The 25,133-nt window shown below is 44.2% G+C and overlaps 1 long non-coding RNA gene across 2 annotated transcripts; it reads left to right on the top strand.

Moving 5' to 3' along the window:
• Positions 1 to 1,798: 1,798 nt before the first annotated feature.
• Positions 1,799 to 5,400, top strand: LOC125540893. 2 transcript variants are annotated; one of them, XR_007297403.1, is made up of 4 exons: positions 1,799 to 2,279; positions 2,349 to 2,465; positions 4,197 to 4,333; positions 5,019 to 5,400. It is a non-coding gene; the product is annotated as an uncharacterized LOC125540893 (long non-coding RNA). The 2 variants fall into 2 exon arrangements; XR_007297402.1 differs by having other exon boundaries at positions 1,802 to 2,465; positions 5,019 to 5,399.
• Positions 5,401 to 25,133: the final 19,733 nt, after the last annotated feature.

The following is a 25,133-nucleotide window of genomic DNA, read 5'->3' as shown; positions in this document are numbered from 1 at the left end:
CCGAGTTGCAAGTCCTCCCTCAACTTGCAACTAGGCTTGTAGTTTGTTTCGTCCCGATTGCACTTCCATCCTCTATTGGTTTTCTGGTTATTCTTTTGGTTTTTTTCTATTTCTTTTTTTTGCTTCTTTTGCTTCGCATTTTGTTTTTAATTATTTTGAACATTTTCAAATATATGAACAATTTTCAATTCATGAAATTTTTGGAGCTTTGTGATTTATTTATTTTGAATCAGCGAACATTTTCTGAATCCACGAACTATTTTTAACACTTTTGGATGCACGATCAATTGTTCAGTATGTGTTCAAAATATTATTTAGTGTATATTATAAAAATGTTTTACCGTATATTTAAAAGGGTTCTATGTATATTAAAAAAGATTAAGTTTGTATTTAAAAAATATTTAGTGTGTATTAAAAAAGCTTAGTGAATATAATTTAAAAAGCTCATTGTATATAAAAAAGTTCACTGTATATTAAAAAATGTATATTACCACAAATTCGTGAACATATTTCTGATTTTTTTAATCAAACTTTGTCTTTTACTGAAAATTAATGCATAAAATATAAAGAGTGGAACGGGAAAGCAAAAACCAAAGGGCAAAAAAAAATCATTTATAGCCTATTAGAAGCTAGCGATCAGAGACACGCCGCTAAAAAGTGGGCAATAAAACGCAAAAACTAACAAATCGATGGTAGAGCTACTTTATTTTCACTGATATACATCTGATCACTAGCTTTTCCTGGAAAAAAATTCTGATCCTTAGCTTCGAGTAGTGATACAACACAACTTATCAAGGTGCTTGCTGCTTCTCCCTACGTCGCCATCCGATCTAATATGATCTCACTAGTAGAAAACAGGGCTTTGGTCCAGGCCGAGTCAGCCCATTAGTCCCGGTTCAGTCTAGAACCGGGACCAATGTGGGCATTGGTCCCGGTTCGTGAGCCCAGGGGGCCGGCCGGGCCACATGGGCCATTGGTCCCGGTTCATCTGGACCTTTTGGTCCCGGTTGGTGGGACGAACCAGGACCAATGGGCTTCGCTCCTGGCCCACCACCATTGGTCCCGGTTGGTGGCTTGAACCGGGACCAAAGGCTCCCCTTTAGTCCCGGTTCATGCCATCAACCGGGACCAATGAGGTGCCTATATATACCCCCTCGCGCAAGAGCAGAGCACAGTGCTCTGTTTTTTCTGGCCGAGGGGGAGAGGGCTTTGTGGTGCTCTAGCTCACCTCCTATGCACATGAGGTGTTCGATGGAATGCCCGAGCCACACTACTTAAGCTTTCTCCTCTCGAAGCTCGACCTCCAAGCTCCATTTTCCTCGAGATTTGTCTAGATTTAGCGGTCCGTCACGCCCCGTCCCCGTCTTCACCGCCGTCGATCACCCGCGCCGATCTCATCACCGACACCACCGTGGTGAGCCTCTTGTTCTTATCTTCACTACAAAAAACCTGTTAATCCATGACAGATTTCTGGTGACGTTCCCAAAAACTGTCACAAATTATGACGGTTTATCAGGTTCGTCGCAAAATCCGTCACATATACGCAACATGAGGATGGCCCCCCAACCCGGTAGCCCCATTATGACAAATAAAGAGGGGCCGTCACGAAAACCGTCACGAGTCGACTCACGAAGCCTATATTTTTTGTTCTTATATACCATTAGGATCGTCATGGATGGATGGCGCTGATGTGGCAATCCAGCGTGAGGGAAAACTCGTGTTGTGATTGGTTGAGCTAGCCGTCCCACGGATCGCAAATCCAGACCATCTCCTCTTCTGTGATCCAACGACAAGCAATCAACTCCATCCTTCCCGACTCCTCTGTAGATCTCGATCGGCTTCTTCCATCTCCTTTGTCAGCCCCGACTCCCCAGGTCTCACTGTTTCCAGATCCCCAACCCTCCCCATCCATGGCCGCCGCCACCTCCCCATCCATGGCCGCCGCCACCTCCCCATCCATGGCCATCTTCTAGGGGAAGATCCCGCAACCGCTGCGGCGATAGCCTCGTTCCCGGAGGCGGGGACGACCCTGAAGGCGAACCTAGTGCACGCGACGCCGGTGCCGTTATTGCGGGTCGGGCGGCGGTCAGATCCACCACGGCAACAACCGGCGTCCTCTCCCTCTCTATCCATCTTTCTCCCATGACTGAGAAGAGGGCTTCGTCAAGGATCCCATTATGGATGTCAACGTGGGAGGCTGCTTCCTCCCCTTCCAGATCGACCATCCATGGATGGAGGCTATGAGAGCTGAGTGAGCACACACATGGTTGCGCTTCAAGGTCAGCCCTTGCCCATCTTTTCAATTCGATTTGATTTGATCTCCTTCCCTGATTTCCTTCGCCACACAGCTGCAGCTCAATAGATGCAGGGACGCCGCAATGGAGCAAGTAAGGCCTCCCTTCTCCCACTGTTTCTTCAGATCCGCCACGGCCAGCCATATCCGGCGCCCCTGCACCACCGTGGTGGTAAGATGAAGACCCTTCCTTCCTCTTTGCAGCATTTTAGTTTACCTCCCCCCTGCCCACTCGCGGAGCCTGGGACATGGCCCCCCTTCCAAAAGTGCAATTTTCTTTGAACCATGAATACTAAGCGTTCTAGTGTGCCGCATCACATAGGTGCATAGCTAGCTTGATTGATTTTGTATGCGCGTACTTCCGGTACGTGAAGCTCTGTCGGTCAAAAGTCTCCACGGCTTGCCTCCATGCTTTTCATCTGTGATAATTTGATTACTAAGTAGTCCATGCAATTCCTCAATCTTGTTTTTCCAATTTTTGTTTGGACTGCTAACTGCCGCACAACCGCCGAGCCAGCGTCGCACACTGTTGCACGCCACCGACTGTCGATGAGCCGAGCTGCCATGTTTCATGTATATTTTGCTATTATTCTAAAATTTGCCCCCCTCTTGATTTTTTGTCACGCTCCGCCACCGCTCCTGCCTAGCTAGCAAACTAGTTTTCTTTGGTCCAATCTGATCCTATCCTATCCATGGAGTAGCTTGGACTTGGTTCCAGTTTACTTTGTACATGCATGGGTGGTTGGTTTCAGAGAGAGAGAGATGGATGGTGCAGGCCTTGCTTCTATTTTGTTTTAGCCGTAACAAATTTATCAACCGAGCTAGCTTCAAGTTTTATTACCATGGTTTCGGGTTGGTCCTGCTTAGGTCAAATTGATCCATTTTCTTGGTTAAATTTATATAGAGCTCTCCATGCCCAAGTATGAAAAAATCTTGCTGCCAATTTGATTCCACAATTGGCGTCTTTTTTTACTGTTATATTAGCCGTGCCACTGAACTTTCAACCTTTAACCATTACTTGTGTAAATCCAGAATTTCTTCTGTTATGAATAGAGTGTTTGCTTTCTGTGCTGCAAAAATAATCCATTCATCGCTCATTTGACATGTGCAAGCAATGTGTACATACTGCATTTAAATTCCAGCCCAGCTAGATTTTAGTTGAAGCATTTGACCAAGCCATCTTGGTTTGCTGCATTTTCTCCTTACTAGCTTTTTATTCTTCTTCATGTTTTGAAGGGGGTTATTTAGAATAGCCACAAAGCAGAAAGAACAAACATTCCACTTCAGTAAAAGCGTCATGATCCTGACACTCTTATCATTTTGTTAATGACATACGTGTCATGTCAATGCTTGCCGGACGCTAGTCCTACTGGGTAGTATAGCTAATTCTTTGCGCTTCAGAACATTCAAGAGCTCTTTAGTCCTACCAAAAAAGTTTTTTATGTTTACCTTACACAAAATATTCATATTTCTCACCTTTTAACTCATCTAGCTGACCTGTCACTGCCTAAAATTGCTGCTGGATAGGGGCTGTTTGGTTAGTGCTCCCGTTCTTGGTGGGCTAAACATATTTGTTTGTTTGTTTGATTTGGAGCAGCAGATGCTCTCCATCGACGAATGGGACCCCATGCCTAAGTCGTTGATTGCCTCATTTTATCCACCTTCACCATATATTCATTTGATTGCCTACTACATCTTCACTTAAATACTCAGAATGTTACTGTCCAGATTTTGGTAAATTGGACTGACTAGATATCTTTTCTTGTTATTTTTTTGGTGAAAAATAAATATTGCAATTTATTCTTATATTTTCCTTCAACTTGGCAAACAGGTTACATTGACTATTTTTTTCCATCCGTACAATTGTGATCTGATCTTGCATTTCATTTTTTGGTTTCTAAAGAGGTGGAAGAAATCTCTTGAGGCCAAACCGCAGGGAGGATGGCGGCCAACAATCGGTACATGTTCTCAAGGTCCCATGGAACTGGGTACAGGTGCGGCTGTGTGCTCGTGATCCCCATCCAATGCTGCGCATCCAAGGTACAGTAGCGGCACGAAAGCTGCCACTTTCTCCCTATCCATAAATGTTTGATCTGGCTGGTGGTCACATGATTTGTTTCTATGTAATCATCTCAACTCAATAGGGAACTCGCTATATTAGGATTGATTTTCTTTCTGTCCATCATTGGATTTCACTATGGTCTTAATCAGGTCCAATTTTATCATTTTCTGTTATTTTCATGAACATCACAGATCTCATAATACTATATCCATCATTGCCAGGCCGCTTGTTATTCTTCTTTTTCTTTTTTCACATGATTGTACTTTATGAATGACTAGCTAACTGATTGGACCCTTTTGCATTGACTAGCCCTTTTTTACTAACCTATATGTAGAACCAAACCATGGAACTGATTTGCTCTTTATTGCGACTGTATGTGTGTTGTGAAATTAAGAAAGGGAAAGAATATATGTACCAGGACCTTTATCATCAATTTCTGTGCTTTTGTTTCTTTTGATGTTTGATATTTCAAACATGATGTTATGTTATCCTGAAAACATTGTTGGTTGCTAGCTTGTGCTGCATTGTCGTCACAGTAAAAATACCATTATTTGAAGCTAACATGCATGGTTCACTTTACCTTTGGTACAGTTTTGTGTATGTACGAAAACCCATGCTTAAACCCATACTTTTGAGTTAGCCTTACAATTTTTCTATGTGCAGGCAACGTCGCGCCGGTCCTTGGGAGCATAGGTTGAGGTGATATGGTGACTTCCTTCACTGATGTCGGCGGGGATGGCTGGATCTGTGTCCGGGAAGGCATGGGAATGACCCCTGGTTGCTGTCTGTTGAGCGTTGGGAGGCAGTGGCTGCAAAGTAGCATAGGGTGTTCTCTAGCACTTGTTTGGCACTTGTTTGGCACTTGTTTGTAGATTGAAGTTTCTTGTGTTTTTGCTCCAGCACATGGTATCGTCTCGACATGTGTGTAATTTTGCGTTTTTGTGGTCTTTTTTCCTTTTGCATAAATTGTTATTTTTCTGGTGATTTCCTTTTATTTAATTACATAGCATGTATTTTCTATAAAAAATATTGGCTTAAATTAAAAAAATCATGGACCAAGAGAAATGCGACATGGGCTAATCTAGAGGGCTAAAATTAGTTGGCCTTGGACTGATTTGACATTTAATGGGCTGAAGTTCCAATTGGGCCGACTACTACATGGTGGTAGGTAATGAAAAATAATGGGCCGAAATTATAATTGGGCTGGCTTAGTTCGTATGGGCTGCCACGTCAGATCCATGTCAAATGATGACATGGAAGACAGTTAACGCCGTTATGAGCATGTCAGTTAAGTGCCATGCATGACGGTCAAAAAACTGTCATGAATCCATGACGTCACATATCCGTCAAGGATGGCATTGTGGTCAAATTATGACGCGATATACATGACGGATTTCAAATCCATCACGCGTGTCCTTCCTTGACGGTTTAACGCTAGTCCATGACGGACTTATACCGTCATGTATTAACAGGATTCTTGTAGTGCTTCTTTTTGAAAGGAAAAATATTCTTACTTGTATGTTTAGATAGATACTTGTATCATTTTCTTACATTTATTATTGCATCTTATATAGTGCGATGGTTTTGGTATCCGCCCCCGTCGGCCCTCGTCCTGTCTATGATTCGGATGTGGTATGTATATTATCTTTATAACTATTGGTTCATTTATTGTTTATGAAAATTATGCCGACCAACGTGACATAGATTTTATTTATCTAGGATGTATGTGAATCGGAAATGCCAACCGACCCTATTGTCGAGAGGTTAAATTTAGTTGAAGAAGAAAACAATTTGTTGAAGGAAAAAATAAAAAAAATTGAGGAGGAGAAGATGATATTGGAGTTGCATGTTGCGGATGTCGTCGATGATCACAAGATCAAGATGGATGCAATGCGCTTGTAGATTAGAAAGATTAGAAAATATGCCATTCATACCGAGGCTTGGTATCATTATGCTGTTGGATCAATTGTTACCTTGGTTGCGATTATGATCGCATTTGTTTTCGCATTGAAATGTTTTACATAGTTTCAATGTATGGTTTAATTAATTAGATGCTCTGGAGAGCTATATGTTGTTAGATGAGAACTATGTATGCACTTTGGTTTTAATGTGATGATGAACTTCTATTAATTTGGACACTTAATTATATATAATGCACGCAGATGAACCGGCAATGGATGTACGGTGACAGACACACCCGCGAGTACATTAAGGGCGTGCATGAGTTTCTCGATGCGGCTGAGGCAAACAAGCAGAATGGTTTTATGTGTTGTCCATGCACTGAATGTGGGAATACGAGGTCTTACTCTAACCGGAAAATCCTTCACTCCCACGTGCTTTACAAGGGTTTCACGCCACACTATAATGTTTGGACGAGGCACGGAGAAATAGGGGTTATGATGGAAGACGGCGAAGAAGAAGAGTACGATGACAACTATGTGCCCCCTGAATACGGTGATGCTGCAACGGGGGGAGCTGGTGAAGATCAAGAGGAACCAGGCGATGTGCCCAATGATGCTGCCACGGGTGAAGCTGCTGAAGATCAAGAGGAACCAGACGATGTGCCCGATGATGATGATCTTCGCCGGGTCATTGTCGATGCAAGGACGCAATGCATTAGTCAAAAGGAGAAGCTGAAGTTCGATCGCATGTTAGAGGATCACAAAAAAGGGTTATACCCCAATTGCGAAGATGGCAACACAAAGCTCGGTACCGTACTGGAATTGCTGCAGTGGAAGGCAGAGAATGCTGTGACTGACAAAGGATTTGAGAAGCTACTGAAAATATTGAAGAAGAAGCTTCCAAAGGATAACGAATTGCCCGACAGTACATACGCAGCAAAGAAGGTCGTATGCCCTCTAGGATTGGAGGTGGAGAAGATACATGCATGCCCTAATGACTGCATCCTCTACCGCGGTGCATACAAGGATCTGAATGCATGCCCGGTATGCGGTGCATTGCGGTATAAGATCAGACGAGATGACCTTGGTGATGTTGACGACGAGCCCCTCAGGAAGAGGGTTCCTGCGAAGGTGACGTGGTATGCTCCTATAATACCACGGTTGAAACGTCTGTTCAAAAACGAAGAGCATGCCAAGTTGATGTGATGGCACAGTGAGAACCGAAAAAAAGATGGGAAGTTGAGAGCACCCGCTGACGGGTCGCAGTGGAGAAAAATTGAGAGAAAGTACTGGGATGAGTTTGCAAAGGACCCAAGGAATGTATGGTTTGCTTTAAGCGCGGATGGCATTAATCCTTTTGGGGAGCAGAGCAGCAATCACAGCACTTGGCCCGTGACTCTATGTATGTATAACCTTCCTCCTTGGATGTGCATGAAGCGGAAGTTCATTATGATGCCAGTTCTCATCCAAGGCCCTAAGCAACCCGGCAACGACATTGATGTGTACCTAAGGCCATTAGTTGAAGAACTTTTACAGCTTTGGAATGGAAACGGTGTACGTACGTGGGATGAGCACAGACAGGAGGAATTTAACCTTAAGGCGTTGCTGTTCGTGACCATCAACGATTGGCCCACTCTCAGTAACCTTTCAGGACAGACAAACAAAGGATACCACGCATGCACGCACTGTTTATATGACACTGAAAGTATATACTTGGACAAATGCAGGAAGAATGTGTACCTGGGCCATCGTCAATTTCTTCCGACCAACCATCAATGTCGAAAGAAAGGCAAGCATTTCAAAGGCGAGGCAGATCACCGGAAGAAGCCCGCCATGCGCACCGGTGATCACGTGCTTGCTATGGTCAATGATTTACACTACGTAATCTTTGGAAAGGGTCCCGGTGGACTAGCTGTTCCGAATGACGCTGAGGGACACGCACCCATGTGGAATAAGAAATCTATATTTTGGGACCTACCCTACTGGAAAGACCTAGAGGTCCGCTCCTCAATCGACGTGATGCATGTGACGAAGAACCTTTGCGTGAACCTGCTAGGCTTCTTGGGCGTGTATGGGAAGACAAAAGATACACCCGAGGCACGGGAGGACCTGCAACGTTTGCACGAAAAAGACGGAATGCCTCCGAAGCAGTATAAAGGTCCTGCCAGCTACGCTCTTACGAAAGAAGAGAAAGAAATCTTCTTTGAATGCCTGCTCAGTATGAAGGTCACGACTGGCTTCTCGTCGAATATAAAGGGAATAATAAATATGCCAGAGAAAAAGTTTCAGAACCTAAAGTCTCATGACTGCCACGTGATTATGACACAACTGCTTCCGGTTGCATTGAGGGGGCTTCTACCGGAAAACGTCCGATTAGCCATTGTGAAACTATGTGCATTCCTCAATGCAATCTCTCAGAAGGTGATCGATCCAGAAATCGTACCAAGGCTAAGGAGTGATGTGGCGCAATGTCTTGTCAGTTTCGAGCTGGTGTTCCCACCATCCTTCTTCAATATCATGACGCATGTCCTAGTTCATCTAGTCGACGAGATTGTCATCCTGGGGCCCGTATTTCTACACAATATGTTCCCCTTTGAGAGGTTCATGGGAGTCCTAAAGAAATATGTCCATAACCGCGCTAGGCCAGAAGGAAGCATCTCCATGGGCCATCAAACAGAGGATGTTATCGGGTTTTGTGTTGACTTCATTCCTGGCCTTAACAAGATAGGTCTCCCTAAATCGCGGTATGAGGGGAGACTGACTGGAAAAGGCACTCTTGGAAGAGACTCAATAATATGCAGGGACGGATATTCTTGGTCTCAAGCACACTACACAGTTCTACAGAACTCTACCTTGGTGACCCCGTATGTCGATGAACACAAGAACAGTCTGCGCTCCAAACACCCGGAGCAGTGCGACGACTGGATTACATGTGAACACATCAGGACTTTCAGCAGTTGGTTGGAAACACGTCTCAGAGGTGACAACACTGTTTGTGATGAGTTGTACTTGTTGTCAAGGGGACCATCTTTGACTGTATTGACTTACAAAGGATACGAGATAAATGGGAATACATTTTACACGATCGCCCAAGATCAAAAGAGCACCAACCAAAACAGCGGTGTCCGCTTTGATGCAGCAACCGAGAGCGGAAAGGACACATATTATGGTTACATAGTGGACATATGGGAACTTGACTACGGACCTGATTTTAAGGTCCCTTTGTTTAAGTGCAAATGGGTCAATCTGTTAGGCGGCGGGGTACAGGTAGACCCACAGTACGGAATGACAACAGTGGATCTAAAAAATCTTGGGTACACTGACGAACCGTTCATCCTAGCCAATGATGTGGCATAGGTTATCTATGTGAAGGACATGTCTACCAAACCGAGAAAAAGAAAAGATAAGGAAGCGAATACATCATACGATGAGCCAAAGCGCCACATAGTTCTTTCAGGAAAAAGGGACATCCTGGGAGTGGACGGCAAGACAGACATGTCTGAAGATTATGAAAAGTTTCATGAAATTCCTCCCTTCAATGTCAAGGCTGACCCAAGCATCCTGATAAACAATGAAGATTATCCATGGTTACGGCGCAATAAGCAAATGACACAAGCGAAGAAAAAGTGAAGACTTTCTCCCGCAACTATTATGATGATACCATGCCAAATTTGTAACAGACGAACATGCTACCATTGTCCGTTTTGTACATGCACATGCTATGTGGGTGAAATTATGATACCATCCCAACTTTCAACTTTTTCAGAGTTCATTTGAAATGCTTTCATGTCTTATGGTTCAAGGTTTTATGTGTTGAGGAAAATGGATCAATATGTCAGGAGGCGGGGTACAGGTAGACCCACAGTACGGTATGACAACAGTGGATCTAAACAATCTTGGGTACACAGACGAACCATTCGTCCTAGCCAATGATGTGGCGCAGTTATTGTCCGAAACTTTGATACTTCGAAAGTGATTGTCCATTTTGTACACGAAGTGCATCAAGTTTTTGTCGTAACCCTCTCTACTTTTTGGAACATGCTATGTGGGTGAAATGATGATACCATGCCAACTTTCAACCTTTTCAGAGTTCATTTTTAAATGCTTTCCAATTTCAGAGTCATTTAGCTCAAAGAATGAATTAATAGCAAACAGAATGAACTACAAAACTTTTATGAAAATAAAAACAATCAATTAAAATATTATGTTATGATCAACTAAAATAAAACTATAATATTCTTCAATAGCAAAAAGAATATAATTTTTGTGACCTAAAATCAAACTATAAGTATTTAATTGTAAGTATAAATAAAAAATAAATAGCAAAAAAGAAAAAAAATTCTATTTTTATAGTAAAGTTATCCATAAACTAGTGATTCACACAAATTTTAAAAAATACAAATTTAAACTATTCAAAATTTTAAAACTAATGGCACTAACAGAAAGTTTATAATGTTTGTGACCTAAAATCAAAAAGAAATCACTAAAAAACTATAAGTATTTAGTTGTAAGTATAAATAAAAAATAAATAGAAAAAAATTCTATTTTTATAGTAAAGTTATTCATAAACTAGTGATTCACACAAATTTTTAAAAATTCAAATTTAAACTATTCAAAATTTAAAACTAATGGCACTAACAGAAAGTTTATAATTTTTGTGACCTAAAAGCAAAAAGAAATCACTAAAAAACTGTAAGTATTTAGTTTTAAGTAGAAATAAAAAAATAAAAAACCAAAAAAATGTAGAAATAAAAAAGAAAAAACCAAAAAAAAATGCCACCTACTGGGCCTCCACGGCCTGAATACGACTAGAAACCCTACATGGGCCAGGATTCAGGCCCGCAGAAGGCCCAATAGGCCCACAGGCAGTAGCAAGTTTAGGCCTGAAATCCTGCATTAGAGAGGAGCTCGAATGGGGAGGCACACCAGCGCTTATAAACAAGTGCCGGCGCCCTTCAGCTAGCGATGTGGGACTAAACTTTTGGGCGCGGGGCAGCACAAGGCCATTGGTCCCGGTTGGTGCCACCAACCGGGATCAAAGGCCGCCGCTTCCCGCCCTTTAGGCTGCTGAAAATTGGCCTTTGGTCCCGGTTCGTGGCACCAACCGGGACCAAAGGGGGGCATTGGTCACGGTTCGTGCCACGAACCGGGACCATTGCTCTGGGTATATAAGGTAGCACTTGTGAAAATTTCGCCAATCGCTCCCATTCGCCCCCGACGCCCCTAGGCCGTTCGTCGTCGTCGTCGCCGCCCCGATCGAGCCCGTCGTCGCCCGCTCCCCGTCGCCGTCGCCCCGCGCCGCCGCAGGCCTTGTCCCCGTCGCTGCTTGCGCCGTCGCCGGCCTCCTCCTCGTCGCTACGTGCGCCATCTCCGGCCCCCTCCCCGTCGCCCCGCGCCGCGTCGCCGGCCTCCCCCGCGCCGTCGCCCCTGCCCCGCCCGTCGCCGTCGCCCCTGCCCCGCCCGTCGTCGTCGCCCCGCCCGTCTCCGTCGCCCCGCCCCGCCAGTCACCGTCGCCGCGGCCCGCCCGTCATCGTCGCCGTCGCCTTGCCCGTTGGTCCGGCCGGCGCCCCTCCCCTATTTTTTTATATATTATATATGCTTGTGTATATTGCCTCTTTGTGTATATTATGCATATATGTATTGTGTATATTGCTTCTTTTCAGATTTTTTTCATATATATGTTTGTATTTTGTATTTTTCTTTTTTATAAAAATGTATATATGTTTTTATGTTCTCTGTGTATATATGTTCATATATGCAAAAGTTAGGTTTAAATATTTAGAAAAGGATTATCTATATATGTTCTCTGATTTAGTACATTTTAGGTTACTTTCATTTTTAGAAAAGTTTTATATATTTAGGAGAGGAAAAAGGAAAATAAGAAGAGGAAAAAGGAGAAGAAGAGGAGAGGAAGAAAAGGAAGAGGAGAAGAAGAAAGGAATAGAGGAGAAGAAGAAAAAATAGAATTTTTTTTCTATTTTTTCTTCTTCTCCTCTACTCCTTTCTTCTTCTCCTCTTTTTTTTCTTCTTTTTTTTCTTCGATCTTCTCCCCCTCCCGATAGGAAAGTTTTATATAGAAAGTTGCAATTTTAGAAAAGTTTGATATATGCAAAAGCTACAATTTTAGAAAAAGAAGGATAGGAAAGAAGAAAATAAGAAGAGGAAAGAAAGAAGAAGAGGAGAGGAAAAGAAGAGGAGAAATAAATAAGAAGAAAAAAAAAGAAGAAAAAGAAGAGGAGAAGAAGAAAGGAATAGTGGAGAAGAAGAGAAAATAGAATATTCTATTTTCTCTTCTTCTCCACTATTCCTTTCTTCTTCTCCTCTTTTTTTTCTTCTTTTTTTTCTTCGATCTTCTCCTCTAGCTATTCCTTTCTTCTTCTCCTCTATTTTCTTCTTCTTCTTCTTCTTCTTCTTCTTCTTAATTTTTATCGGGAACGAGGGTGTCGAGGATCGCCGAGGGGTCGAGGGTCGGGAACTAGGGTAGAGGGTCGAGGGTCGTTAAGGGGTCAAGGGTCGAGGGTTTCAGGGTCGAGGGTTCGAGGGTTCTATAGGGTCGAGGGTCGAGGGTTCCAGCAGGGTCGTCTAGGGGTCGAGGGTTCCAGGGGTCGAGGATCGCCGAGGGGTCGAGAGAGGTTTCCTAGTGTCAAAGTATTGAAGAAATCCATGCCTTCATCATTAGCCGGAAGTAACCAGGGCATGTTGGTACGAAGTTCTGCAAAGTTGTTCTGGAATGGAGTCCCGGATAGAATAATCCGCCTTTTGGTACGAATTCAGCAAAGGCCTTCCAAATAGCGATATTCGGAAGGCTCTTGCTGAACTTTGTACCAAAAAGCGAATTATCCTATCTGGGACTCCGTTCCAGAACAACTTTGAAGAGCTTCATACCATCATGCACATGTTACTTTCGCCTAATGATGAAGACATGGTTTTGTTGAATCCTTTGACACTACGCAACCTCCCGACCCCTCGGCGATCCTCTCGAACATGAGAGGAAGAAAAGGATAAAAAAAGAAGAGGAAGAAGAAAAAAAAAGAGGATAAGAAAGAATAGAGGAGAAGAACTTTCTTCTCCTCTATTCTTTCTTATCCTCTTTTTTTTTCTTCTTCTTCCTCTTTTTTTTATCGGGAACGAGGGTCGTCGAGGGACATAGATGTAGTGTCGTCGTTGTCGATATATACCCCCTCCCGATAGCTTGCTATGATTAGGTAGCTAGTTCTACGTTTGGCACTAATATATCCATCTGTCATGTTTGAATAATAATTGCCATGTTGTAAATATTTGTAGAAACTATGGACACCGCCCGAGACGAAGCAAAAGAAGCGTTGTTGAGGGACATAATCGCAGAAGGAACTGATGCCGTCTCGTTGTTTCTCAACGACACCGATGGTCTGGAAGGAGAGGGTGAACAAGCTGGCTACGATGACCTAATGCCGGTGCAAGAAGAAGAACATGAGGACGGCTCCGGTGACCCAATGCCGGTGCAAGAAGGAGACCGTGATGACGGCTCCGGTGACCGAACCGAGTCCGGCAGGGTTTGGAGAAAATTCACCAGAAAAGTTCCGGGACTGCCGAAGGAGCTGGAATTTAGACACTCGAAAGTAAGTACTATAGTAGCATGTTCCGCGCATCTCCTAGCTAGTGATTCAAGCGCTAGTTTCATCAATACCATTTAGCATTCTTGCTTATCAGTTTGATTGACCTCTATTTCTTGTAAAGTGGTTGTGGCAGGAACAAGGGAATGATTTCTGTGGATACTATGTCTGCGAGTCCATCCGCCACACAACCTGTGAGCGGGGCGGGTACTCTAACGAACAATATGAAGTACGTAAATAACAACATTCACAATTTTATTTTATTACCATCATCCGTGTTGAGTTTCATTCATTCATATATATATATGTATTGACCCCCTTCTTCAAATTAGATGTTTCGGAAGCGGGATGAACTCCTAGCACCAGCTCGCATGCGAGCAATTCAAGAGGAATTGGCGGCATTCTTTCTTGACCACGTGATCACTGAAGACGGAGAATACTATGTGAACCATGAGTCCGTATGATTATATTTGTAAGAGATAATTATTGTATATATGTAGCCGGTAGTGTCGGATAGATATACGAGAACTTGTTGTTCGACCAATCTCTCGGAGAAGGAGAGGTGGTCGGTATCACTTCTCTCTGTATGCATATATGTTCATGACGATCTTCTGTTTCCTTCGTTTGCTTACTAGCTAGCTAGCGTGTCTAGTCCTCTCTATACGTATGTATAGTACGTAGCGTCGACCAAGCACGGACATAAGAGAGGACACTTCTCTCTATTAATTATAGCTACCTAACACAATAACAAAAACCCCAGCCACAGAAATGCTGACGCGTGGATGCCTATTGGTCCCGGTTGGTGCCACCAACCGGGATCAAAGGGTCTCCTGCCTGGGCTCTGCGCACTGCCCACGTGGAGGCCCATCAGTCCCGGTTCTAGATTGAACCGGGACTAAAGGGTCGGGGCATTAGTACCGACACTTTAGTCCCGGTTCAGGAACCGGGACTAAAGGCCCTTACGAACCGGGACTATAGGCCCTTTTTCTACCAGTGTCTATTGATCTACCATGCACGCACAGGGAGAGACACATGTAGCAAGAAGGAATCTTCGGCTGGCTGATGCACAACGTAAAAAGCTGTCGGACGTATAGGCTGGCCCATCAAGGCGGACATGAGCGCGAAACAAATCAAAATCATAGACAAATCAAAATCAAACAAATAAGATAAACAATAAAAAGGTGGCGATGACATCATATACTTAGATGTGAGATATTATCTTACATCTAGATGTAATATAGACAGACCCTATATCAGGTTTGCTATTTATAGTCGGCAGGGCATAAGGGAATCCGAACTCGAAAGGGAGAACAACCGGACGATCAAAACCAACATGATCCGTATCTGATCTGAAGTTCTGAACTCCGAATTCGAAACAAATCACGAGGCAGTTCGAACGGAGGCCAGGCCCAGGCGAATGGAGAAACAAACGCGAGCACCTGATGGGCCACAGCTCATTGCATGTCCGTCTATGGCCCCTCGATCATGTCCGTCTGAGGCGCTGGGGCTGTCATGCATGGTGACTGATCAGAGTGTTCCTGCAGTAATGATTTCTGATACTGATGATACGTATGATGAGGATTGTGATATGGAGTGATCATGTTTATGATCGAGAGGTTGCCTGGGATGAGACCAAACTAGAGAGTATGCTCCTGATTGTAAAGCTACATAGGCTGGCTGCTGCTGCTGCTACAGCCGGCCGGGTCTCATATTCAATGCTATAATGCATATATGTCTGATGGATTCTGTGCGGGTGTCACAGGAGGTGACTCCCGTACAGGAGGATACTCTTACGAGGTTACAGACTACTCTACTCTCACCGCAGGAGGCGGCGAGGGTGGTGCCTCTGGGGCCTTCGGTCCCGCCGCTTGCTGTTGACCGACAGATGACAGTGGTATCTGTCGAGGACGTGGTCGCGTTTGGTGGCATCCCGCATCCGACATCTGGGGGGAGGTGGAGCAGCAGGCGCATTCAGGAGCAGCCGTATGCGGATGACTTTCAGATGGGGCGAGCCATGCGGGCTGCCAAGCTTCGAGATGTCGAGGCCTCCTCGGGTTTGTTAGTTAATACTGAGTTTTCAGTTTTGCATTTTTCCGAGAATGATATTATGTGTAGGGCTGCTAGTTTAGGTATTTCTTTGGGTAGTAGCAAAAATGAGATTGCAACTTCCATTAATGAATTACTTGATCTAGAGGCTGATAGGGCGTTCAATATGCTTAAGAACATAGCAGCGGTCAAACCAATGAAAGAAAGTGAAATTAATGACCTAGGGGTTAATGAGTTGGAGGTGTTATGTGAGGATTTGGTTCCGAGTAATTTATTAGATGGGGAGACCGTGGAGGTAGATGAGCATGCGGTCGATCTACAACCATATGACACTAGTAGAAAACAAGGCTTTGGTCATGGGGCAATATTCACATTAGTCCCGGTTCAGTCATGAACCGGGACTAATATGAGCATTGGTCCCGGTTCGTGCGGCTAAGGCATTAGTCCCGGTTCACCTGAGCCCTTTAGTCCCAGTTTGAGACACGAACCGAGACTAAAGGGTGCGATGCCCTTTAGTCCCGGTTTGTGTCTCAAACCGGGACTAAAGATTAGACCTTTAGTCCCAGTTTGAGACACGAACCGGGACTAAAGGGTGCGATGCCCTTTAGTCCCGGTTTGTGTCTCAAACCGGGACTAAAGGTCCCATTTTCAAACTCTACACCCCACCCCACCCCCCTGATCGCCTTTTATGTTTTGAAAAAATCAAAAGAAAATGATAAAAACTTCAAAAAATAAAATCCTTCAAGAGGTAGTTATATTACTACATCTACTAGTTAGGAAAATTTAAAAACTTAAATTTGGACATGTTTTGCAAAAAGTGCAGGGAAAACGTAAAACGACTATAACTTTTGCATACGATGTCAAAAAAAACGTATAATATATCAAAATGTTCAACACGAAAATCCGCATCCGATTTTGACGGCCTATGGCCTGTTTGCAAATTTTTAGAATCTTCAAATTCTAAAAGGAAAAAAAGTTATGCTCAAATTAATTTTTTTTGTATTTTCGTTAAATCTGGTCAAACTATGATCAAACTACTTATTCAAGAAGTATTAGTGTTACTAAATAATTATTTCAGTTTTTTTGAATTTTGGTCAACTGTGGTCAAACTGTGGTCAAACAATGGTCAAACTACTTATTCAAGAAATATTAGTGTTACTAAATAATTATTTCAGTTTTTTGAATTTTGGTCAAATCTGGTCAAACTGTGGTTAAACTGTGGTCAAACTAGGGTCAAACTGTGGTCAAACTACTTATTCAAGAAATATTAGTTTTACTAAATAATTATTGATTTTTAGAACAATAGTTTCAAACTCAAACAGTGAAATGTGTGACTTCATGCTCAAGCTAAATTCCTGAGGGTTAATAGAATTGACATCTTACTATTGTCAGGAAAACAACAAGTGCAGACTTGGAAACGAGGCAGAATAGAACCCGAAAGTTAAGCGTGCTCAGGCTGGAATAGTGAGAGGATGGGTGATCGTTCGGAAAGTTAGATGATTTGGAATGATGAGTGGTGATTAGAGATTAAAGGTTAAATTAAGCAGTGATGAGGGGTGATTTGAAATTAGAGGTTAAAAAATTTCAAAAATTTGAAATTCTAAAAAAATTCTAAAAAAAATTTCAAAAAAAAATTCATGAAATTTCCTTTAGTACCGGTTGGTGTTACCAACCGGGACTAAAGGTGGACCTTCAGGCAGCGGCCACGTGGAGGGCCTTTAGTCCCGGTTCCAGTAAGAACCGGGACTAAACGGGGAGGCTTTAGTACCGATCCTTTAGTCCCGGTTCCAGAACCGATACTAAAAGCCCTTATGAACCGGGACTAAAGGCCCTTTTTATACTAGTGTGATGGTCTTGGTGACGATCACGGCCATGCAGACTGTGAGCTCGAGCCATCAGCACCAAGGCGTAAACGGCAGAAGAAGCAGTATGATCTTTTTGCGTTCGTCGAAGTGTTCGAGTTAGGGCTAGAAAGAAATTTCATGATGAAAAATGAAAGGCATATTCTGGAATAGCAGAGGTCTGAGGGACTTGGCTAAACGCAGATTTCTAGCAGATGCATCTAGGGAGCACAAGATTGATTTTGTTGCGTTGCTAGAGACAGGGAGTGACAATTTCACTTCACAATTTTTGGGGACGATATCAGGTGGGCTGGACTTCGACTGGCATTGCCTGCCACCTTGGGGAAGATCTGGAGGGATCCTCCTTGGAGTAAATTGCGAGACTCTTGAGGTGATAAATGTTTTCATGGGAGAATTTGCTGTTAAATTCCACGTCCGGTCTAAGGTTGACGGGTTCAGATGGGCTCTTGTGGCTGTGTATGGTGCGGCACAGCCAGAGCTCAAACCAGTTTTTCTTACCGATCTAGCTAGAATTTGTGGAGGCGAGACTCTACCGATTCTGGTAGGCGGGGACTTTAACATCATTAGAAGACGAGAGGAGAAAAATAATGATAATTTTGATGCCCGATGGTCCTTTATGTTTAATGTGATCATTGAAAGCTTGGACCTACGTGAGATTGAGCTCACTGGTAGAAAATTCACTTGGGCAAATAATCTTCCATCTCCTACTTATGAAAAGCTTGATCGGGTTCTCATGAGCACTGAATGGGAACAAAAATTTCCTCTAGTTTCTGTGATGGCGATGCTTAGAGGGGTTTCTGATCATACGCCACTTCTTGTGGATTCAGGTGAGGCAGTTCACTTGGGTAACAAGAGTGTTTTCTCTTCCGAAACTGCATGGTTCGAGAGAGAGGACTTCCTTGAATTGGTTGAAAGGGAGTGGGCGGTAAAGCAACGGGGCACATCTAATATAGAGAGATGGCAATACAAAATTAGACACCTTAGACAGTTCTTGAGAGGCTGGGCTAAGAATATTAGTGGAGCTTATAGACTTGAGAAGGAAAGACTACTCAAGTTGATAGATGATCTAGACATTAAGGCAGGAAGTATGAATCTAGACATCAATGATCGGGTTGCTAAGAGAGAAGTTGAGGTCAGTCTGACGAAGCTTCTTAGAGAGGAAGAAATGAAGTGGGCGCTTAGAGCAAAAGTGTGGCGCGTTGTACAAGGGGATAACAACACACAATTTTTCCATATGATTGCAAATGGAAAACATAGGAAAAAGAAAATAATCCAACTTGAACAGGATGAGGGTACGATTGTAGGTCATGAGAACCTAAAGCTGTACATCACTAACTATTATAAACAATTGTTTGGGGATCCAGTTGAGAATTTTGTCAGCCTGGATGAGGCAAGAGTAGATGACATCCCTCAACTTCGGAATGACGAGAATGAGATCCTCACAGCTCCTTTTTCTGAGAAGGAGGTATATGAGGCGATTGCTCAAATGAAAAACAATAAAGCACCTGGTCCGGATGGTTTTCCAGCTGAATTCTATAAGAAGTGTTGGGGTATCATTAAAGGAGATTTGATGCCTATGTTTCATGATCTCTTTAATGGGCACTTACAACTTTTCAAATTAAATTTTGGAACTATCACTTTATTGCCAAAGAAGGAGGAAGCAATCCGCATTGAGCAATTTAGACCGATATGTCTACTCAATGTGAGTTTTAAAATTTTCACGGGAGTTGGCACAAACCGTCTTACACAGATTGCGCATACGGTGGTTCAACCAACGCAGACTGCTTTCATGCCAGGGCGACATATCCTAGAAGGGGTGGTTGTCCTACATGAGACCCTTCATGAAATCCACTCGAAGAAACTCGATGGAGTGATTTTCAAGGTGGATTTCGAAAAGGCTTATGATAAAGTCAAATGGCCTTTTCTGCAACAGGCCTTGCGCATGAAAGGATTTGATGAAGCCTGGAGAAAGTAGGTTGAATCCTTTGTGCAGGGAGGCAGCGTTGGTATTAAAGTGAATGCTGATATTGGTCATTACTTTCAGACGCTTAAGGGATTAAGACAAGGTGATCCCATGTCTCCAATTATGTTCAATGTTATTGTCGACATGTTGACCATTCTTGTTAATAGGGCAAAACAAGAAGGCCAAGTAGGAGGTCTAATCCCACATTTGGTGGATGGGGGGGTTTCCATCCTACAGTATGCAGATGACACAATTATTTTTATGGAACATGACCTTGTGAAAGCAAGGAACATGAAGTCAGTGCTTTGCTTGTTCGAACAACTATCCGGACTTAAGATTACTTTTAATAAGAGCGAATTGTTCTGCTTTGGACGCGCCAAGGAGGAATAAGAAAGCTATAAACAGTTGTTCGGATGTGAATTAGGTGCGCTTCCCTTTACGTATCTAGGGATACCAATTCACCATCGCAAACTAACTAACAAAGAATGAAAGTGTATTGAGGATCGGTTTGAGAATAAACTAAGTTGCTGGAAAGGCAAACTTTTATCTTATGGAGGAATATTAATTCTTATTAACTCGGTTCTGACTAGCATGCCGATGTTCCTCCTTTCTTTCTTTGAATTACCAGTAGGAGTACGGAAAAGATTAGACTTTTACCGATCCAGATTCTTTTGGCAAATGGATGAGAACAAGGCTAAATATAGGCTTGCCAGGTGGGATATAATTTGTAGACCGAAGGACCAGGGTGGCTTGGGTGTTGAGAATTTAGAGGTAAAAAACAGATGCTTGCTGAGCAAATGGTTATATCGTCTTTCAGTAGAGACAGAGGGTGTGTGGCTGCAGTTATTGCGTAACAAATACTTATATGCGAAGTCTTTGGCTCACGTAATGGCACAACCCACCGACTCACCGTTTTGGAAAGGACTTATGAGGACGAAAGTTGCTTTCTTTAACAGAGTGAAATTTAGAGTAGGGAATGGGCAAGGAACTAGATTCTGGGAGGATACCTGGTTAGGGGACACTCCATTAGCGTTGCAGTATCCAAGTTTATATAACATTGCACAATGGAAAGATGTTTCGGTTGTTTCAGTGTTACAGTCCAGTCCGCTCAATATTCATTTTAGACGGGCACTTGTAGGTCCATGTTGGGATACATGGTTGCATCACATGCGTAGATTAATGGATATTAATCTGTCGGATGCCAATGACACGATAGTTTGGAAGTTAACGGTGTCAGGAGTTTTCAGGGTTAAAACTATGTATACGGATTTAATCAATACCGGAGACATCCCAAGGTCGGGCCATATTTGGAGGATTAAAGTGCCTTTGAAAATAAAAGTGTTTATGTGGTTTGTTCACAAAGGTGTCATTTTAACCAAAGATAACCTAGCCAAACGTAATTGGGTAGGGAGTTCCCGTTGTTGCTTTTGTGATCAAAACAAAACAATTGAACATTTGTTTATCAAATGTCCGATTGCTAGGTTACTCTGGAGAACTATTCATGTGGCTTTTAATGTCAATCCGCCAACTTCAATATCACAATTCTTTCATAACTGGCTGAACGGGGTGAGACCTCAGATAGCAGCACAAATCAGAGTCGGAGCATGTGCATTGCTTTGGGCTATATGGAATTGTCGGAATGACATGGCTTTTAACAGACAACACATTACTAATTTTTTGCAGGTTATCTTCAAAGCGTCTACATGGATCCGTATGTGGTCCTTGCTGAGCCATACGGACCACAGGGCACACATGGCTATTGGGTGCAACCGATGGGAAACGGTTGTACGGGATACTTACAACCGATATGGATGGCGGTCCAGTAATAGGTTAGGTGTGTAGGCAGCTTAAGCTATTTTAGCCGGTTGTGGCTCTTTTGTTTTGGCTGCGTGTGGCATTGGTTTCTTTATGATATTTTGAGAATGCTTAAGGAGACTTTTGGACCTCTTTGATTTTTAATAAAATGGCTGTGTGCATCAATGTGATGCAGAAGCCCGGGGTTATGCCTCCTTTTCTAAAAAAATGTCTGATGGATTCAAGACTGGTTCTGATGGATTCAAGACTGGTTCAGATGCAGATGGCGGCAAGTATTCAGCTGCTGCTCTCCCACCACGATCCGCTGCTCCTTGTGCTGAATCTGCTAAAGGTAGCATGGTGCAGACTGAATTTGTTTGCGAAGTCTTTGAGGAGTGACTAGATTCTTTGTTGTTCAAGGACGAGGTACCTCCGCAAGATGTTACTTTGCGCTGCTTGGTAACCATGATCTCGCAAACTGAATTTGAGGGAGAGAATCACACCATCTGCAGTCGCCTGCTATTCTAGAGGATGGCACTTCTTCATCCAAAATATTTTGGCGGGCTCCTTCGAGGGGCGCCGCCGGGCCCAAGACAGTTGAAAGGATCGATATGGTTGACTAGAGGGGGGGTGAATAGGAAACTACCAATTTTTAACTTTTCTTTATCAAATTAAACTTTGCATCAAAGTAGGTTGTCTAGATGTGCAACTAGGTGAGCAACCTATATGATGCAATACCAACAAGCAAACAAGCAAGCAAGAGAAGTAACACTAAAGAGCTTGCACAAGTAAAGGTAAGAGATAACCAAGAGTGGATCCGGTGAAGACAAGGATGTGTTACCGAAGTTCCTTCCCTTTGAGGGGAAGTACGTCTCCGTTGGAGCAGTGTGGAGGCACGATGCTCCCCAAGAAGCCACTAGGGCCACCGTATTCTCCTCACGCCCTCACACAATGCGAGATGCCGTGATTCCACTATTGGTGCCCTTGAAGGCGGCGACCGAACCTTTACAAACAAGGTTGGGGCAATCTCCACAACTTAATCGGAGGCTCCCAACAAAACCACGAAGCTTCACCACAATGGACTATGGCTCCGTGGTGAACTCAACCATCTAGGGTGCTCAAACACCCAAGAGTAACAAGATCCGCTAGGGATGAGTGGGGGAATCGAAAATCCCTTGATGGAAGTGTAGATCGGGGCCTTCTCAACCACTCCCGAGCAAATCAACAAGTTTGATTGGCTAGAGAGATAGATCGGGCGAAAATGGAGCTTGGAGCATTTAATGGAGCTTGAGCAATAAATGGAGCTTGGGGGAGAAAGAGGTAGGTCAAAGAGAAGAAGGGGACTCCCTTTTATAGTGGGGGCAACAATCCAACCGTTGCCCCCCACCAACCAGCCCCGCACAGGGCGGTACTACCGCTAAGAGGGGGGCGGTACTACTGCTAGGTCAGCAGTACTGCCGCACCAGCCAGCGGCACTGCCGCGCAGAGGAGACTAGTAGGGAATAGGACCCAACACGGTACTACCGCGGTGGTAGGGGCGGTACTACTGCTCCTGAAACGGTACTACCGCCTCTACAACCGCAACTAGTGCCGCAAAACCCGACACGAGAAAAAGACCCCTCGAGTCGAGGCGGAAGGAGCCAAACAGCCCAGCGGTACTACGGCAGCGGGGTCACGGGCGGTACTGCCGCTTGTGACCCTTTGGCCGTACTACCGCTGGGACACTGAAGAGAGAGAGAGAATCTTTCCAATGAGGCTGAGGACGAGGCGGTGGTGCTAGGCACCCCAGCGGTACTACTGCTGTGGAGACAAGGGCGGTACTACCGCTGTGGAGCGGTACTGCCGCTTGTGTCTCCTCAGCGGTACTACGGCTGGGTTGCGCGGTACTACCGCTGGGACCCAGACAGGACAAGGAAAAGTGGAGAGACCTCTTCAAAGGAATGGACAAGCTCGGAGGGTGAGAAGCTGATGTGTACGTGTTGATTCCACCCATGCAAAACCCCAGCGGACCCCCTCTTGATAGTACGGTGCCCTCTACACAACTAGTCCACCGAGAGAGAAACGAAAGAGTTACACTGTCTTGAAGGACACTCCGAAGGGAAGGAAACGTCTCGTGCCAGGGGTGAATCTGTGAACTATTCAAAGCACATGATTAGTCCGCAAACATGTTGTCATCAATCACCAAAACTACCTTGAGAGAGATATGCCATAACAATCTCCCCCTTTTTGGTGGATTGATGACAACTAGGGATTTGCGCAAGGAAAAGAAATAAATGAAAGAAAACTAAGAACTACAAAATATAGACGGGCTCCCCCAGAATGTGTGCACCTAGTTAGAGGAGCATTTGGAAAGCAAGACACACACATCCGGATCAACACTCCCCCTATATTTTATAGTCCAACAATTCTAAGCACAAGAGAATATAACAGGACAAGCATGCAACTCATAATAAACTGCAGTACTGAATAGACATAAGTAATAAGGTAGCGATAGGGAGCATATGTCTCACACCATATGTCTAGAACTTAGGTCTCACGGGCACCAAACCAAACCAAACAAAGACACCGAGAGAACACACAAGAAAACACAAGACGACAAACACAAAGCACGACACAAATCCCTACACTCTCTCCCCATTTGGCAGCGAGACACCAAAAAGGGAAAAGAGCGACGCTACAACTCCAGGTGATGGCAAGCTGAGGATCTCGAAACATCAAATCTCAGCGTGATCGTCTGCATCTCCGTCGTTGGTCGAAAACTGCTCGGCCTCGGAGTCGGTCCAAGGGCAGTGCTGATGAATCCACTCCTCCTCTTCAGTGATCTGACCCTCAGAACCACTGGCAACTGTCGCTCCCAACTAATGCATGAGCTCCTTGTGGCGCATCCTGGCATGCTTCTCCGCCACATGAGTCATGTACTGACCATGAGACTCCATGCAGAAAAGCTTCTTCAACTTGTTTTTAAGCTTCTTCGCCCACGAGGGTTCAGCACTAGAGGGGCCAATATCCTCCTCATGATCATCAGTGGCTGCCCCATCCTCGGTCTCCATGGCAGCAGTAGCAGCAGCAGCAGACGGACCCCCTGTTTGAGGCGCTGGGGTGACCCAATTGTCCTTCTTCCTCAGACGCTTGATCTCATGAGAAGCCAAGTCTCTAGTCTCTAGCAACACTCTGGGATAGGTCCGTGCCCAGGCCCTCTCAATGAGCCTCATGATGAATGGACCATATATCGGGCACTTGCGCTCAGACACGGTAGAGAGAAGTTCAGACCACATGACATGAGAAATATCCAGGCTCTCTCCAGTGCTTGCTTCCTTCTCATGCTGACAGAAAAGGAGCATGTCCACGAGCTAAGAGTGGACCATATCCAGATTCCCGATCTGAGGGAAGAGAGTCTCACGGAAGATGCGATGAAGAATGTCCAGATACGGAGACAGCTCATAGGTCTTCTTCTCAGTTACTGGGTGAACTTTCACAGTGTAGTAGGGCCAAAGGGCTTGCTTGTGGGTGGACGTAGCATTGCGGTGAGGGCGGAAACCGACAGGAGTCTCAAGCCCGTGATCCACCACATCAAGTAACTCCATGAAAGCCTTCCACTTGACGGAAAGCAGCTTGCCATT

This window comes from Triticum urartu, chromosome 2 (genome assembly GCF_003073215.2).
Source record: "Triticum urartu cultivar G1812 chromosome 2, Tu2.1, whole genome shotgun sequence".
NCBI lineage: Eukaryota > Viridiplantae > Streptophyta > Magnoliopsida > Poales > Poaceae > Triticum > Triticum urartu.
Note: the sequence above shows the minus strand (reverse complement) of the source record. Positions and strands in the feature narration are given on the sequence as shown.